Raw genomic sequence first — 16,862 nt, 5'->3', positions numbered from 1 at the left:
AAAAACAGCGCCCATCTGTTTATGAAAAGCAGTCGCTTGAAGAGCCCTGTCCCACCTGGCCGCCTTTTACAGCGCTGTCAACAACACTCTGCGCACATCGTCTCAATTTACCCCGACGTCACTGCTGTTGCCCTCCAACTCCCCTCAGCAGCCACACACACACACACAACCTTGGCTCTCATTAATTCCCATATATAACACTACACTGTATATGCACTGTAAAGGCCTGGGAGACATTGTGCTGACTGTTGGTATCTGCAAAGGAACATCTTCCTTTTGGTGTCTGACAGGGTTATGGTGGAGGAGGAGCAGCAGGAAACCCTTACACTTTCTACACAGCAACGAAAACTTAGTATGAATTCAGTAAGTTGCATTTATGACTAAGAAGGTAATATATGCTTATCCATACACTTATTAATATTAAGCTTAATGTAAATACCATATAACCTGTGGCTGTGGCTCAGGAGGTAGAGCGGGTCGTCGACTAACAGAAGGGTGGTTGTTTGATCTGACAGAGGTCTATTTACCATTAAATGACAAGAAGGATCAAGCTGATGAAAAACACTTGTTCATACAATGAGGAATATAAATACATTTCCGTTGTTAAATCTAAGTATAAAGGGAGTTAACATGCCATTCACCTACACACATTGGAAAAGGCTTCTCATGTACATTTGAAGACAAAAGCCCAAGTGCCTTTGAGCACAGATGAAGTCCAAGAAGCCACATTTAAGAATAAATCTTCTTTATCTTTCTTTTGAGTAATAGAATTATCAGATTTAAGTTGAATGTTTAATGAAGCACTAATCAAACTGTCTTTTTAACGAGCGGTGGCTTGTCCAATCAACTCTGAGGCTTTCGCTGTCGTTATCCGTGATCTTTTGAAACCATTCACTGGAAGATATAAACCCTGTCTACTCTCTCACACAGCTGACTTTACTCTGCGACCTTATAAAAGCATCAAAAAACGTACATTAGGATCAACGTCAAACACGTTATTTGTGCAGTTCATCGGTGGATGACTTAAGGGTGTGATGGTTCACACCTCGGATGAGCTGAACCACAGTGAGGCCGGAGTGGAGATAAGGCATCTATCCTTCTGATACACACCGATGACTTTGTCTGCCTCACTGATTGTTGCGCAGGGACCCCGGCTTTGATGGCTTTGGCTGGAGGGATAAGAAAAGGCCAAAGTGATGGAAATCTGGACCCGGATTTTGCCAACACTGTCTCTAAGTATTGATTTTGTCTGGAAACCTTGAAAGAGGAAGCATTTATGTCTGAAGCGCGAGAGAGGTGCAGAAAGGCTATTGAGACAGTCGGAGTGCCACTAATGTGGATTTAGCCCAGTCACAGGGCTCGCTGTTGCACGGAGTGGGTTTTGCCAGTTCAGGAAACACTTTTATGGGCAGGGAGGTGATAGGCAAATGTATTGATCTGGCACTCTTACGTTATCTAGAGCCTGATACACTTGGTTTCAGAGGAAGAAACAAGTATCCACAACGAAGTAACAAATGATAAATAATACATCAGAAATCTTTACCACGGCTTCCTACTGAGGAGCAAATGTGCATTTGTTGTGCTGAAATGTGTGCAAGCTCCGTTCTCCAATAGTCAGTCTTTACTGGGACTTTGAAGTCAAAGAAGCAATGTACCTCTATAGATGCATATTTATTGGTAGAATTTAAGTTTAATATATAACACGATACAACTTCAATATTCCTACAAGAAAACTATGTTTTTAGTTTTAGTTTATGTGCGTGGCAGATGGGTTACTTTTACTACATGCAACACACAAGTTGCCACATGGCCTGTGAGAGAGGGTTCACATGATGACAGGAAGGGAATCTGAGAAGAAGCTCTTGCTGCCAAATTTCCCACCATGATCTGAATATTTCTGATATGGTAAAATCCTCCCATCTGTTACACCAAACAACAAAAAAAACACTAAGAATTACATGCATGCTCTGACACTTGCCTGCATAACCAGTGTAGATCTTTCAGAACGATGCTGGCAGCAGTGACACCTCCACCACAGCAGGATCATGTTCTAAGATTTCTCACAGATTGTGAGAAACAATGAAAGTCTGGGCCATTCATCTTGTCCTTGAGTGGCTCTGTCTTTGCGGTGGACAGGAAATGTGTCCTGTGACATTTGGACACATCATCTTGAATTATTAGCGCCTACTGAGAGGGACACAGGATTTATCACCGCTTCTGTCCCAACACCCTCTAATGCCACAGCAAGCAGGACTTGTGAGTCTCCTCCAGGCGAGCTGTGACAGGCAGCCTGTGCAGAGCAGACAAACTAATGATCAACATTTCATGGGTTACAGTAGAAATCAGCTTTAAATATCGCACGGGTCCACCCCAACATGTAATCAGCATTTAAAGTCTAGTTGATACCATCACTTTAAGTCATCTTACAGAAGGTGTGTATTTTCAGGTTTGGATAACAGAAGAGGTTCTGAATATCAGCTGCTGTCTGGCCCTTGCAGCAGTCAGCACAAATTTCAGCAGCTGCTAACACTGCAACAGTTTTAACAGGTTCCTCACAGGATCACAGTGAGGAACCCAAATGCAACAGATTCACATATACATTAGAGCCAACAGACGACTCTCCACATCATCACACGTTAAAACTCTTTAGAGAATTGTCAAACGTGTGTGTCTGTGTGTGTGTGTTTGTGTGTGTGACAATGCTCATTGTTTGCTGTGTTGCTGTAAAGGAATCCGACTTTTATTTAATATATAAGATACATATACAGTCAATAGTGTTGATTGATTTCATGGTCATTAGCAAAAAGGGCCGGTAAATTGATTTGGCCGCTGGATGCATTTTCCTACTTGGACACAAAAAAGATCTGTAAAACTTTTGACGGTGGAAGGTGAAATATATGATATAAAATGTATGGCTAAATGTTTTGGGGCATATCGGCAAATGCTCTTGTGGAAGAAGTGAAGGTTGTAGAAGGGAAGGAACGAGTATCTGGAGGTGCAGTGTGTGTGCAGACTGCACATGCTGCATTCGTACTCCATGTGACCCATGTGTCTGTAATTATCAGACTCAAGCCTAGGCTACTCTCTGGGGGAGCATTACTGGCCAAGGTGCTGAACTGATGGTAACAGCACAGGTGGTTTGGTATTGGTTGTCCAGGCAGCTGGACCCCTGTGGCTGCTGATCGGTGTGGAGCTGCATGGGTCCTGAAGAATAGTGGCTTTGTCCCAGGGACACTGTGAAACTGCAGGTAATGATTGAGCTAGTCTTGCCCAAGGACACTGACAGGACGGATAGCTGTTGATGGGAAATGGGATTGAACGTGACACGAGCATGTTTGATTATAACTGTGCTTGTGCTATTAGAATGTACTTGGATCAATGAACCAAGTCCTGTGCTGTTTATGTTTCTCAATAATTAGGTTTTTAAAGGTACTTTCTGTACTGCCTCGGTCTTAGTTGCTCTCAGACCTGAGCATGTACAGATCCTTTGCTGTGTAGCCTTTGTAATCAAAGTCTCAGTCCCGGCTAAATCAACAAGGGAATCACAGCCAGCCTTTCAACCGGGGACTTCACTCCCCTGGATGTAATCTGCCCAGATAAACCTGCAGAGGCCATTTTACAGTTACAGTCTGAGGGGAGATAATCCTACCTGGTGTCACATCAGAGACGGGGGGAAGGCTGTTGAGGTTATCTGTGCAATAATGATCGCCCCTGGGACTCGCAGCACCTGAGACACTGTAGCCTGATAGCCTGGTCAAAAGTACCCTGTTACTGTGTGGCCACATACAACGTTTTCTTATTCTAGCTGGTGTGTGCAGCTTTGTCGCACACATACTTGTTTGATACTATCTTCCTGTATTAATAGCTTCCCTGCTTCTGCCTCTATTTTTGAGAATTTTGTGTGTATATCGGCAAACATAAGCATTTACTGTATACACGCATGTGCATGCATAAACGTTGGGCAGATGGTTTACAAGATGGATGACATTGCTGCAAAAGGTCACAGATGACAGGTGACAACAAACTAGACAACAGGAAGGGCAGGGACACGCTACAGAAAACCAGAGAAACTGACTCTAACCTTGATGGCTTTGGCCGATCACGTTTGTCCAAAATAGGTTTTACTTGTGAATATAATTGTCATTTACAGGACGGTATTGTGGTACAATGGTTTAGCACTGCTGCCTCAAAGCAAGAGTGTTCCTGGATCAGCCTATGAGTGGATTCCTCCCAACTGCATGTGTCTGCGTGGGTTTTCTCTCGGTACTCTGGCTTCCTTAGGTTAATTTGAGACTCTAAATATAGCTGTGAATGTCAAGGTCTCTAGCCCAATGTCAGCTGAGACAGGCTCTGGCCTTCTACGACCCTTGAAGGATCAGCGGTATAGATAGATATATGGGTTCGTATTTAGAATCCCATAGCTGTTAGTTTGAAATAAACATCAGAATATAAACGTTCTGGTGTCAATGGAATGTGATAAAATGCAATGGAAACAGACTTAGTGACTAAATGATGATGAACAAAGCATTTGAAATATTAATCACTCATCCACACATGGGAAAACAAATATTCGGAGACAAAAAGCTTCAGATCTGTATTGAAAGTGGAGATTGTAACTTAATATGAATACCACATTTCAACATATATGTTTGTACTTGTAGCATTTGCATAACAACAGTGGCTGGAACTTTACACAAATTAACATTTTCTTTTGCCAATTTTCATGTTCGTCTGATTTGTAGTAGTTATAACAGGGAATTACATTATTGTGCATTTTTGTCTCTGGATTTTCATTCTACTCAACTTAATGTTGTAGTTTTTGGTGTGAGATTCCTCTTCTCCCTCGGGCCACTTCAAACAGGATGCAGCCGAACATAACTGTCGCTACCTGCCCTGTTCTCCTTTGCTGCCGTTCTTCCTCTGCACTGTGGTGTTGTGATAAGTTGGGCCAGGGTTCTGGCTGAAGATGGGAGATGTAATGAAAACAAATGGGTGTCATTATGAGCACTTCACATCATATTGCACTAGTTCCATAACAAGAGCGACATGCAGCTTTCATCATGGCCGACGTGGCACAGAGGAGAGACACTCCATCTCTGTTTCTACTTTTTCATTTTACAAGACTGATGCCGTGACTTATGGTTCAAGTGTTCCCAGAGGAAAATGTGTCAAATACAGTACAATGGTGCTCAGTGGCTACAGCATTGTAGTGACGCTGCCAGAGTTAAGTTATTTCCCACTGGACACACTAAAGCTATGTGGTCAGCTTGGTAGTGGTTCTTAGATAGAAGTTCTCATCAAATGTCAGAAGATATGGGATCATTACATTTTAACACAAAAAAAACATCACTTCAATAGATACAACATGCAAAGATATTGAATAGTGATAGTTAGCACTTAGTTTAAACAGTTGTTGTGTAATTTATCCCAAGTACTGAACTATACAATAGCCTAACCAAGCAACTTGTGGTTAACAAGGTGAACGGGCTAATCTGTATACCACCATGCTGCAGGTTTAAAGTGTAAAATTTAAACACAGACAGAAGTCATTGCCTGCAAGTGGCACAAAGTTGCAGAAACCATTTTCTTCATTGCCTGTAGATGGCAATGTGACATCCACTGCAACCGTTGCTCTTGTTGCTATAGTTTCTTTTTAACTTAGATTTTTACTGTAAATGAATTGTTGGTGCTACTGATTGTTCACTGCTTGAGAAGATTTCAGTGGAATACCGACAGTTGCTAATAGTCATTGAAGTTTTCAGTAGATACACAAGTGAGACCCATTTTTGGAGTCTGAAGAATTCTGAGACAGGGATGGGGAATAAAGGTGGAGGTACTGAACTTAATCTCAGATAATCATGATTGTATTTTTCTCCTTTAGTTTGACGAAACTCTGACTAAACACAAAGTGAGACCAGAGCCAATGAAGACAGTCGCAGTAAGGTTGACCATTTACTGTCAGACTTCAGCTTGGACACATTTTTAAATAAAGTTTTAAAATACCTTATCAAACATAATTTCAACAAAATCTTGAATAATATAAGATCTTTAACATGTCTAACGTCAAATATATAAACTTAAAGCATTGCCTCTATGATGCTCTGGATTTGATGCAAGTGTATGACTTCTCAGAGCATGCACTACAGGTCTGTCTGAAACAGGAAGTTGCTAAACAGGAAGTTGCTAAACCGGAAGTAAAGTCACCGCATGCACGCATAATGGAAGAAATATATACATTTTTGAAAACAAGTTTGTGTTTTATGCAACTAAAAATAGGCACCAACAAATTATTCAAAGGGGACATATTATGAAAATCCACTTTTGTAGTGCTTCTCTAAAAAAACAACTCCCGCGATTTGTTGTGGTTCCTCTATTTCAGAAACGATACGCTAGAGTGCGTCGAATGGGATATCAACCGAAATAAACGTCATAGTAACACCATGCCCATGTAGGGAGTCTCGCTACATGGCCTTGGACGAGCAAGCTAACCCTAGCCGGGCCGATGGAGCCCGGCTAGCGTTAGCTCGCTGCTGCTACCCATCAGACATTTAAGTGGCCGCATAAACAAGAGAACCCCGGGACACCTCTAAACGTTGACTCAACAGTGTGGAAGGATGCTGCTGCTGCGCCATCTCAAACTCCCACTGCGGGACTGCGCTGGGAGCTGGGGCTCTCGCAGCCAGGCTCACCGGGGGTGAGAGGGGCGGGGCACTCAAAACAGGTCAATCTGAGGAGGGCTGTTTTAGACAGGGTAAAATGGTGCTGTTTTAAATGATCCTTGTGGTATTTTGACCAAAATATGTTAAAGACATTTCGTTAAGACCCCAATAAACCATATCAACTGTGGTAAAATGGGCATAATATGTCCCCTTTAAAGAGAGGAATGCCTTAAGGGCAACACACTCCGCGCCTGACCTATGTGAGGTCACTAAGAACTTGCAGCAATCTAGAACATTAGTCTTTAGATCAGTCGTTAGGTAGTAATTAAAAAAGTAATTAAACTATTTTGGTTACCCAGCCTCCCTCCCCACAACAACAGATATACTTCATCTTCTTACGACAGGGTTTTCATGAGGAACAAGTGAAACATGTCCATTTCGACCTAAGGTTGTATTGTGGTTGGATTCCATCTACCGACTCACAAACACAGTGTGTATGCATGAGTATCTCACAGTTTGTTTTTCTTCTCAACATCTTGAAGAAGTGCAGTTGTTTTTCTCCTGGAGCTTGACTGTCACTTCCTACACAGATTAAGTCATACTTGTTCACCCTTTGATGTAGGAGTGCTGATTCATGTTCCACCTCCTCCTCCGCTGGTGTATATCTGTAACATCCACTTTTCACGTGCGCTTTTCACCGAGCAGTTTACATCCTTGTTCTCGGCTCACTTCCCACCTCGGACAAGAAGTTTGTCTTTGTTTGCCATGCGGTTCATTGGAACCCATCCTTCCCCCCCACACAAAGCAAGCAGATAAGATCAGAACTTAATTGGGGTGATTTAGCTGGCAGTGACAGCAGAGAGTGCCTTGCATACAAGGAGCAGGAATACCTGATAAGTCTTCCTGCTCCCTGTCAACTTTGCTTAAGGACAACAATATTTAAATCCTCTCCTGCTTCCCAGGTGCTTTGTGAGCTGCACTGTTCTGGCATGCAGCATGCAGAACGAAGGTGGAGGATTATAACAAACAGTGAGGTAAACTACTCTCTAATTAGGATGGATCGCCCACTCCCCTCCCTTTCCTACACGCTCTCTCTCTCTCTCTTTTTTCTCTCATTTCCTGCCCTGCAGTGATACAGGGTAGAATCTAATGGCTGCTTTCTTTTAATGTGGTTGCAGGAAGGAAGATGGCAGTGTCTTTCCTTCCCATGGGTTGAGGGGATGACAGAGACTGACAGCGCTGGGTGAATGTTGGTACCCACATCCAGTCGCTCTCTTTCAACGAGTTGCGTGCGCATGGTGAGCCCTAGCTAAATTTAAACACGTTCCCTGACACCGTTGATGTGCTATACGGCAACGGGGGAGGAACCAGCAGAGTATTCTCCGGCTCTCCTCGACTCCCCCACCAGCCCAGCGCACCTGCATCCACACGTGATACCTCGTTTCATTGTTTACATCGACACGGCGGCGGCTCTCCCACCTCTGCCCCAGGAATAGAAACTAAAGCTGTTAGTGGTCCCCAACATTAACCATGTTATTTCTCATCCTCCCCTTTGTCTCTCTCTCTCTCTCTTTCTCTCACACATACACAAGTACAAATGCTTTTTTTTTACTTGCAGGGTGCTGGGGGAAATAAAAATGTTCCTCTGTATCGAGCTGTGGCTGTGTCGGATGTCTGAGGATGGGAATATATGATAAGAGGAAGAAAAGCTCCACTGTGGAGACTCTGGGGAGCACAAGCCACTCTCACAGGAAATGGAACTCTCAGATCTGCGACGAGCTGCAGCGCGGCGCTGTTTGCCTGGAGAACGTGACCCCGTTGTAGCTGCTTATACTCCATGCTGCATCAAGGTGGGCAGTAATGTCGCCATCAACTGATTTGGACACATCACAAACAACCCATGCGCCACAGTCGGGCCACCGAGCCAAGCAGTTCCAACTCGGTTAGCTTAGCAACAACAGCGGCTTCATCGTGGTTACTATAGCAGCAGGTCGTCTGATGGATTCTCCTCTGAAAGCTGAGCCGCAGCAGTGTCGGAGAACCTGAGAAGTGAGTGTATGTTGCTTTCAATGGAAGAACGAACATACATGTTGCCCAAAATGTATTTCTACATAGACAGTGCCCCTTCTGATCATGGACAGTGACCAATGAAGGCACCATTAGTGAGGAGAAGGGAATGACTCAAATGAGCTGTGAGCAGGTTTATTTCAGACTGTAATTAGACACAATTAATTCAAAATTACATACAGCTCTAGTTATAACTTAGCGGTTGTTTGCATTTGTTATTTATTTGTTACATTAAATACTCTGGATGTATGTATGTGGATGAAAGCAGTGTCATTGTGTTCACATTATAAGCAGTGTTTCATTAAAATGTCTATAGCAGCAGCATTTATTTAGTTCTATCCAGTGCCCGGAGAGGTCTTTTTGAATCACAGACCTTAGGCTACATCCACTGTCCAGATTAATGTTTTAGATCCATATCAGAAATAATTTCCGTCTGACTATTAAAGCTCCAACAAGAAACCTTTGATTTTAGTGTATTTTGGCCATTCTGTAAAAGCTTCTGCTGTCCTGCTGTCACTATTTGGTGTGCGGGTGGACAAAAATGCAGGAGCGAGGCAGGTGCAATTCAAAAACCAAATTCATTCTTAACATGATTTAAGGGGCAAACACAGCAGGAAAAAGAATAACATGAAAACTCAAACAGCTCAGAGAAAACTAGGCTGGATAGAAAGTAAAATAAGCTGACTTGGACAAAGCAGACAGCGACTGAATGGTCGACTTAACAAAGACAGATCTGAGGACTTGACTCAGGTACAAACTGAACTGATGAACAAACTAGAGACAGGGGGCGCAGGGCAAACAGATGAAACAAATCAAGGCAACAATCAAAACTGGAGGGAAACACATACAGGCGGGAAGTGAACGGAGCAGCAACTCGGAGGGAGATCACAACCTTAAAAGAAACAGAATGAACACAAATCCAAACATGAGGAAAACCCAGGTAAATGTCCATAACTAACGAGTCCATTAAACAGAACCAAAACAGACTTTCAGAGTTCCGGGTCAGTGCAGACTCATGACGCCTGCAAGATTGTGCCTTTGTTTCGGAAGGAGTGAAAAAAAAGATCTATAGTTGTTTGCAGGATGCACGGTGATGATGTCAATTGTCTTTTTGTTGCTTCCGCCTGCGTTGATTCGCTCGTGGGATGGTAATGCTGGTGGTCTCCTGGGTACGTGGAAGCTCCAGGGGGTTTAAAGAAGTGTTGGAGCTGAACGTCGGAAATGTAAACATAAGCTTTCTCCGGCCTGACTGTCGTACCTTCCACAGTAGGTGGTGGTAAGGCAGCATAAGCTGAATGCCCATCGCTGTTAAACAAGAAGAAGACTACGGTAAGTCGTTGCATCTGACTTCACAGGTAAACCAACCGGATCACAGACATCGAGAATAGTTTATAGAAACAGACAATTTCCCCCCCTGATTGTCTCATTTCCTGCTGTCGGTCATACAGAGGCAATATTAAAATGAGACCGTGAGCTGTATGTGTCGCAACAATTTAACATAACTTTAGCCTAAACCCACATCTTATATTTGTTCAGCAATTCTAATAGACCTCGTGCTGTGCCTATTGATGGTTGTTTCCCACTGTTGAGAGAAACAGCAGACCAATCAAAGAGAGAGAGTTAGAATAGAGAAAATTGTTCTCCTGCATTAAACAGTAACAGGAAATAGCTTCACATGTATGGAACAGACTCTGGTAAACTTAAATTGAGTTTGAAATAAATAAATAAATTCTATCCGATGAAAAGGTCAAAAAGTGAGAATGTGGATATTCGAATGTTCTTAACTTTCTCTGATGTTTGGTGTACGCATTTTCTCTTTATCATCAGCTACTAGAAGACATTGCAGTGATCTCACAGACCAGCACTCTACATTTTTGCATTTTCCGAGACAGTGAACAGGAAAAGCACGTAGGTGAATGGTCTGGCTCAAGTGCACTCTCACTCAGACAGCCTAATTTTGGTTTAGCCTCTAATGTGCTGCTTTTCTGTGACAAACCTACTTCCGTAATCGACCCACTGTTACCACCCAACTGGAGAAACGAATGATTGTTGTTTGCATTGTTTCTGGAAGCCAATACCTTCCTGCTGCAATGAAGTAAATAAGGTAGAGAAAACAATTTCGGGTTGGTGAAGCTCCACCTGCAGAGGTCTATTACTTTACTGTCACAGCGGTGTGGTAGAAGGCGGGCGTATCGCTGCAAGAGAAGAGTATTTACCTTCCAAGGAACGCTTGTTTTGACTGGAGCAACCTGTTCCGCCGCTACATTGTGAGACAAGTCAAATTTTAGTGATAAAGTGCTTGTTACTAGAAGTTTAACCACCAGTGCCTATCGGAGAACAAAGCACATAAATATAGATACAAACAGAAGATAAAAAAAGAACAAAGGCATCACAAACTACAGAGAGTATGTGTGCAAGTGTGTTTGATACCAGAGGGTAACAGGAGGGCAGTTTGCATGAGAAGCTCAATCAATAACAAGAATCCAGCAAACAATAGTTCCTGTGGGAAATGATTGCGGAACTATTGAAATTCTTTCTATCCAGTCAGCCGGAATAGAAAGTTTCTTCTAAACAATAAGCAAATACTTTGTCGACATAGAGGTGACACCCTTTGCCACATTTTCCTCCACGCAATATAAAAAGGACGTTTACTATATAAAAAAACATTCTGTCCTCATCATTACGAAGACTACTCTATTTATTAAAAAATGTCATTATGCACATGGTAAATAAGATATTGTTCTTGCCACCTGATGTTGCCAGATGTACAAGCCAAGTGGAGGTTACCTCCTACCTGCTGCGATGTGTGTTGGTGCAGATGCAGTTTAACAACACGCTGCTGCATCTGGAGCGATCAATCCCACTTCCTGCAGAGCACTAAACATTACCTTAGCCCAAACTACTAAGAGCTCACTCACCTTAAAAGCACAAGTTTATATCTTAACATCTGTCTGCCTCCTACTGATATTGATGCGTATACAGTATAAAAACACTTTGTACAGCTTTTTCCTTTTTGTTGTTGTGATTACATCTCTCGGAAAGTGATGCATGCATCAGTCGGCTGTTGACAACGCTAGCTCAGTTTGACATTTGACAGAAATGTTTTTGGATCTTAGCAGGATGTGTTTGTGATGCCCATGCCGTTTGTAGCTTGACTGATCGCTCCCTTAATCAAAGCATTTTCTCCCTCAGATCCCTGTCAAGCTTTTCTTTCTCTCTTCTCCCTCTCATCCTACGCTGGCCGTCTTATTCCCTTCTTCCCTGCACTCCCTCCTACATTCTTGTCTTCCCCATCGTCACTCCTCTCCGGTTCCCTGTTTATCCCTCCTCCACTACCTGCGGTGGTTGTTTCAGGGGGAGATTGTGCAACGCCCTAAAGATAAACTGTAATTCAAGCAGCCCAGAAATCCAATTCCTCCCCTAACTATACCACTTGTAAACAATTGACAGAATGTGATGAACTGACAGCTAATGGCAGGATAGAACTGAATGTAATGTGGCCTCCTGAGTTTTCTCTCGTCTGTAAACATCCACTGGTGCCCAAAGAAGAAATGAGCAATGTTGTGTGACGGACGAGATCAGATAGACTCTCTTACTCACTGCTAAGTATTTACATTTCAGAAATGTTAACACTATTAAGAACTGACCTCTCTTTGCACACAGACCAGGTGCTGTTAATACTCTCTTAAGTCGAACTTCAGCACGTTGGTATGTCTCTCTCGTAAATAGTGGTGACCATTTTCTAAAGGTTCCCCGACAAGCTTCTGTTGGCGCTGAGTCAGATCAGGGGGTTGCTGCTGTCAGCTCACTTACTCAGGAGCGGGTCCTCAGCAGATGTGACGTGGGCCTGGGTGGGAAGCAGCAGCTCTGGCTCCCTGTGAAAAAATCCGAATGGCAGCTCCTGATAGGGTGCCAGTATCTCCTGCCAGTCAATGGCCAAGCTCCTCGCGAGCTCACAGGATTGAAATGTGCCTGTCATTTTTAGGGTGGGAGGGGGAGGGGGCGTTCGGGCTCGGACATGCTGTTCTTTTCTTCACTCGGCTTTTGGAATCCAAAGCCAACACAGACGCCAGAGTGAGTTCTCTTTGAACAATAAACAAGAGGAATAAATCGACTTTTACATTTTCCCACCAAGCTTGTTTGGAGCAGTTTGTCATATTTGCGAGGGGAATAAAAAATTCTAACAGATGAGATGATAGTTTGATGTGTATTGAGGGACTGCATGTGTGAAGAAATACAATTTGCAGCTGCTTGGAAGACAAGCGAGGGCGAACATCAGTCTGGGTTGACGCTCATTGTTAATCAGTTTCAGCAATTTACATTGTCTTTATGGTCCTTCAAGGCTGATCATTCAAAAACACACCTGAACATTTCCTTCATGGAGCTGTAGTTTCCAAAATTGCCACCAAGACACATATTAGGAGCAGTATAAATAGCTATAGAGGCTGTATTATGGAGAGGAGACAAGACATTTTATCTGTTTCATTCTATCAAGGTAATATATTCGACTTGGACACCACAGTATGTATGTACTTAACTCTGGTAGGGAGGGAAAGATAGCTCTGGTATTACTTGTTGTGCAGCTCTACGGGTAAAACACATGCACAGATTACATTGTGATGATGAAGCAATATCTTCTTATTGAGTGGCTGAACTGAAGCGATATATAAGAGCAGGTGATTTCCATAAGGGAGAGGAGAGACAAGCACTGAGATCATCATGACAGTCCCGCAACACTGTTAGCGATCAGGGGTTCTGCAAAGAAATCTATGATGATGAGTCATCATATCATTTTAGAGGTTTATTCAAGGATGAGTCTTTTTCTCTTTTTTTTTGCAGTAACTATTCCTAGCATGTCTTGCTGTGGGCATGTTTAAGTTCACATGAGATCACACATCACACAGGATGATTTGAGTGTAGAAGTCAAGGTCACTGGCAACATATAGCTGTGCAAGGATCCCTGATGTAAGCCCTTTCTAAGAAACCATCCAACCCTTATATTTTAAGTTATATTTGTGCCACATCCATAGTATGGAATATATACTTTGCATGTGTTGCTCTAGCTGCTACGAACTGTGTGAGTCTCAATTCGACCTTCCTCATAAAGTCAAGAGATAACTCTGACCATCATTCCATCCTAGGAATGGCTTCTTAAACCCGCCTATTTTTAATCAAGACTCTTTTCGCTAATGTCTACTGCACTACCTAAAACCTGTTGGTGACAGTTCTAGTGTGTTCAAAGGGATCTATGGCAGAATTTGATTATAATGTTAATATATTGTTTTCATGAATCCGTAATCAGCTGAAACTCAGACTGCCATGGTTCATTACCCGTACATTGGAGAAGAACCTCTTCCATGGAGCCCGCCATGTTTCTACAGAAGCCCAGACTGGACAAACCAATTACTGGCTTAGCAGAGGGCCTTTCACATTTACTTAAAGGTCACTGTAGATGAGGCAGTGTAAGGGTGTTCAGTGGGTTGTAATGTGCATTCTCGCTGCTAGGGGCCATCCCATGTAAATGCTGCAGTGCCTGAGAAGTCAAGACTTTCCAGTGATGAATCTATCCATATTCCCCCTGGGTTTAAAAGGAGTTTTCAAAAGATCACAAAATTTCCCCCCCGAAATTAATAAGCAAGTGCTACATGTATCAAATTGTAGTTGCATTCCATTTATACAGATAGTATCCCTTTTTATTGAGTAACAGCTCACATTACCCTCGACTTTCAGACCAACGGGAACTTTGTAACAGAAGTCATCTTATTTGAATATGTGGATAAATGAAACTGTGACATCTTGACAACCTTAAGTTCTCTGCGCCCCCCCCCCCCCCCCCCCGATGCTGGATGAATGTGAGAGTGCTTTTTAACTCTCCCGACTTCTCTCCCTTTTGACTCCGACGGTGAAGGAGCCATGTCAGTGTCGACGAGTGAGAGACGCTATTGTGAATTCTATGTGATGATTAACGGAGTATTCAAGGGAGTAGTGAGCCTGTCTTATCTGAGCCCCGAGTTAAATTGCTCTCTTTCTCCGGCCCAGTGAATGCTCGAGTGCCAGGGTATTATATGAGATGTCCCCACCTAACTGGTGAAGGAGCGTTTGATTATTTATTCATGCGGTTACATTTTTATTTCTATTTGTGAGGAAAGGTAAGAAAATGTAAGAGACACAGTTGCTTCTTCCGTTTTTTTTACCAACCCACTCGCAAAAGCTGCAGAACAATGGGAAATATAAACTGCTAGAAATGTTTGTGTTCACTATGGCATTCGTGTTGAATAGATATGAGGTAAACTGTTCCCTCAACATGCTTTTAAAATCTGAATTCATGTGCCGATGCTGAATTTGTAACTATTTCCGGTCTCACACTCTTTTCCGTTGCAAACATTTGGAGAAGCTGGTAAGTGCAACTATAACGTCTTACTGATGTTTAGCCTGAATGGAGCCATTCATAGATCAAGTGCCATTTTCAAAGTCACCTTGACAGTTCAACAGGATGAGACACATTTCACCTTCAAGCCCTCACTTGTCCCTCACTCGGCCAGGTTTCGAGAATCAGATCTCGAGTCAAACCAGCAACTCTCAAGTCAAGAGTGAGCTTCTGTAATCACAAGCCTATCCCCCCAAAAAAAAAATAATCCACAGCACTTCAGAGAGTTCCTGCAAAAGATTTCCTAAGATTGACACTTTTTTAAAAACTGTGTTCCTTTGGGCTGCAAGTATTCTGTTGCTTTGAAATCTCACATATGAAAGCACAAAGAGCTGAGCCAATGAAAACAGACAACATGCATTAGCATTCACGTGCATTCACTCACTCGTCCCTGTCATAGATGAGCCGGTGGCAGCACATACACCACATACTGTATGCACATATATCTGCATGTCTAAATCCATCCTCCGTTGTGCTTCTTTGCTTTGCTCTGACAGCGTGAGCGTTGGGAGCGTCCTTGCCCTCTGGCTCTCGCTCCCACCGAGGTGTGTAGTTTTACTTGTACTCCACTGCGTCATACTGCTGCACTCCACCAGGGGGAATGGCAGAGAGGCGGGGGGAGATATCTTTGACTCACAGCATATTATTTTCCGAGGGTTGCCCACCCTGCTCCTCCATATACTACCCCACCACCCCATCCACATTATGATGGAACTGATATGTGATCATCATTTCAAACCCCATTTGAAATATCAGGATTACTCCCATCAAAGTGAGGGCACAATTGTGCAATCAACCAGAGAAGGGCGAGTTAAATACTACATCTCAGTTGTAGGGTTTGTGGTTTGCAAGCAAAAGAGAGAATATATTGTTTTAATAAAGTGAAAATACTTCGATGAATCCATCCATCCACTATGCCATTGACAGATTGAGCCAATTCCTGCATGTTTTTGAACTGTGGGAAAACCCAGAGAAAACCAACAATGGTGAACATACAAACTCCACACAGAAAGACCCCTGCCTGGGATTCAAACCAGGAACCCTCTTGCTGTGGGGAGACATAGGTAAACACTGCAACCAATGCTAGTGGACAGGTAAGTATCAGTGATATTTGGCTGACACACGAGTTTAGAGACAATTCTCTTCTGTATCTTAATTTTCAATAAAAAATCCTCCTTTCATGGTGAGAATAATTTTTGAAGAGGGCTTTTCCGCACCGACTCAAATGGAATAAAGGAGTGCTAATAGAAAATACAGATGAGTCTGCCCCATCCTCAAACCCCCAGCATTAAGCAGCAGAAATGGTTCTGAAAACAGTTGTTGACAAATGGTAATTAAAAGATTTGTTAATGTTGAGTGATTAAAAACACTGCAGGCATTTCACAGGGAAAATACAGCATGCAAATTGCTTTCCCCGCAACTGCTTGTGCTGCTCGGTTTGTTGAATTTAAAGCCCTTTTATTTTTACTGTTATCATAATATTAAAGAGCTGTCACTTCTCCTGTAATGGAATGCACAATGTGCAGAATTAGCATTTTTCAACAGTTATCTTGTTTGTGCCAGGATGAGCCATTATTGTCCTGATACCTTTTTTTTTCCCCTCTCAAAACAGTACGATTATTTTCTTTCCTCCAAGGAAGATGTAATCAGTCACAGCCTGGGACTGGTTTCATCTTGTGTGTGTGTGTGTTTGTGCGCACTATCTCTAC

The sequence above is a fragment of the Pleuronectes platessa genome, chromosome 9 (assembly GCF_947347685.1).
Source record: "Pleuronectes platessa chromosome 9, fPlePla1.1, whole genome shotgun sequence".
Classification (NCBI taxonomy): Eukaryota; Metazoa; Chordata; class Actinopteri; order Pleuronectiformes; family Pleuronectidae; genus Pleuronectes; species Pleuronectes platessa.
This window is presented reverse-complemented; position numbering follows the sequence as displayed.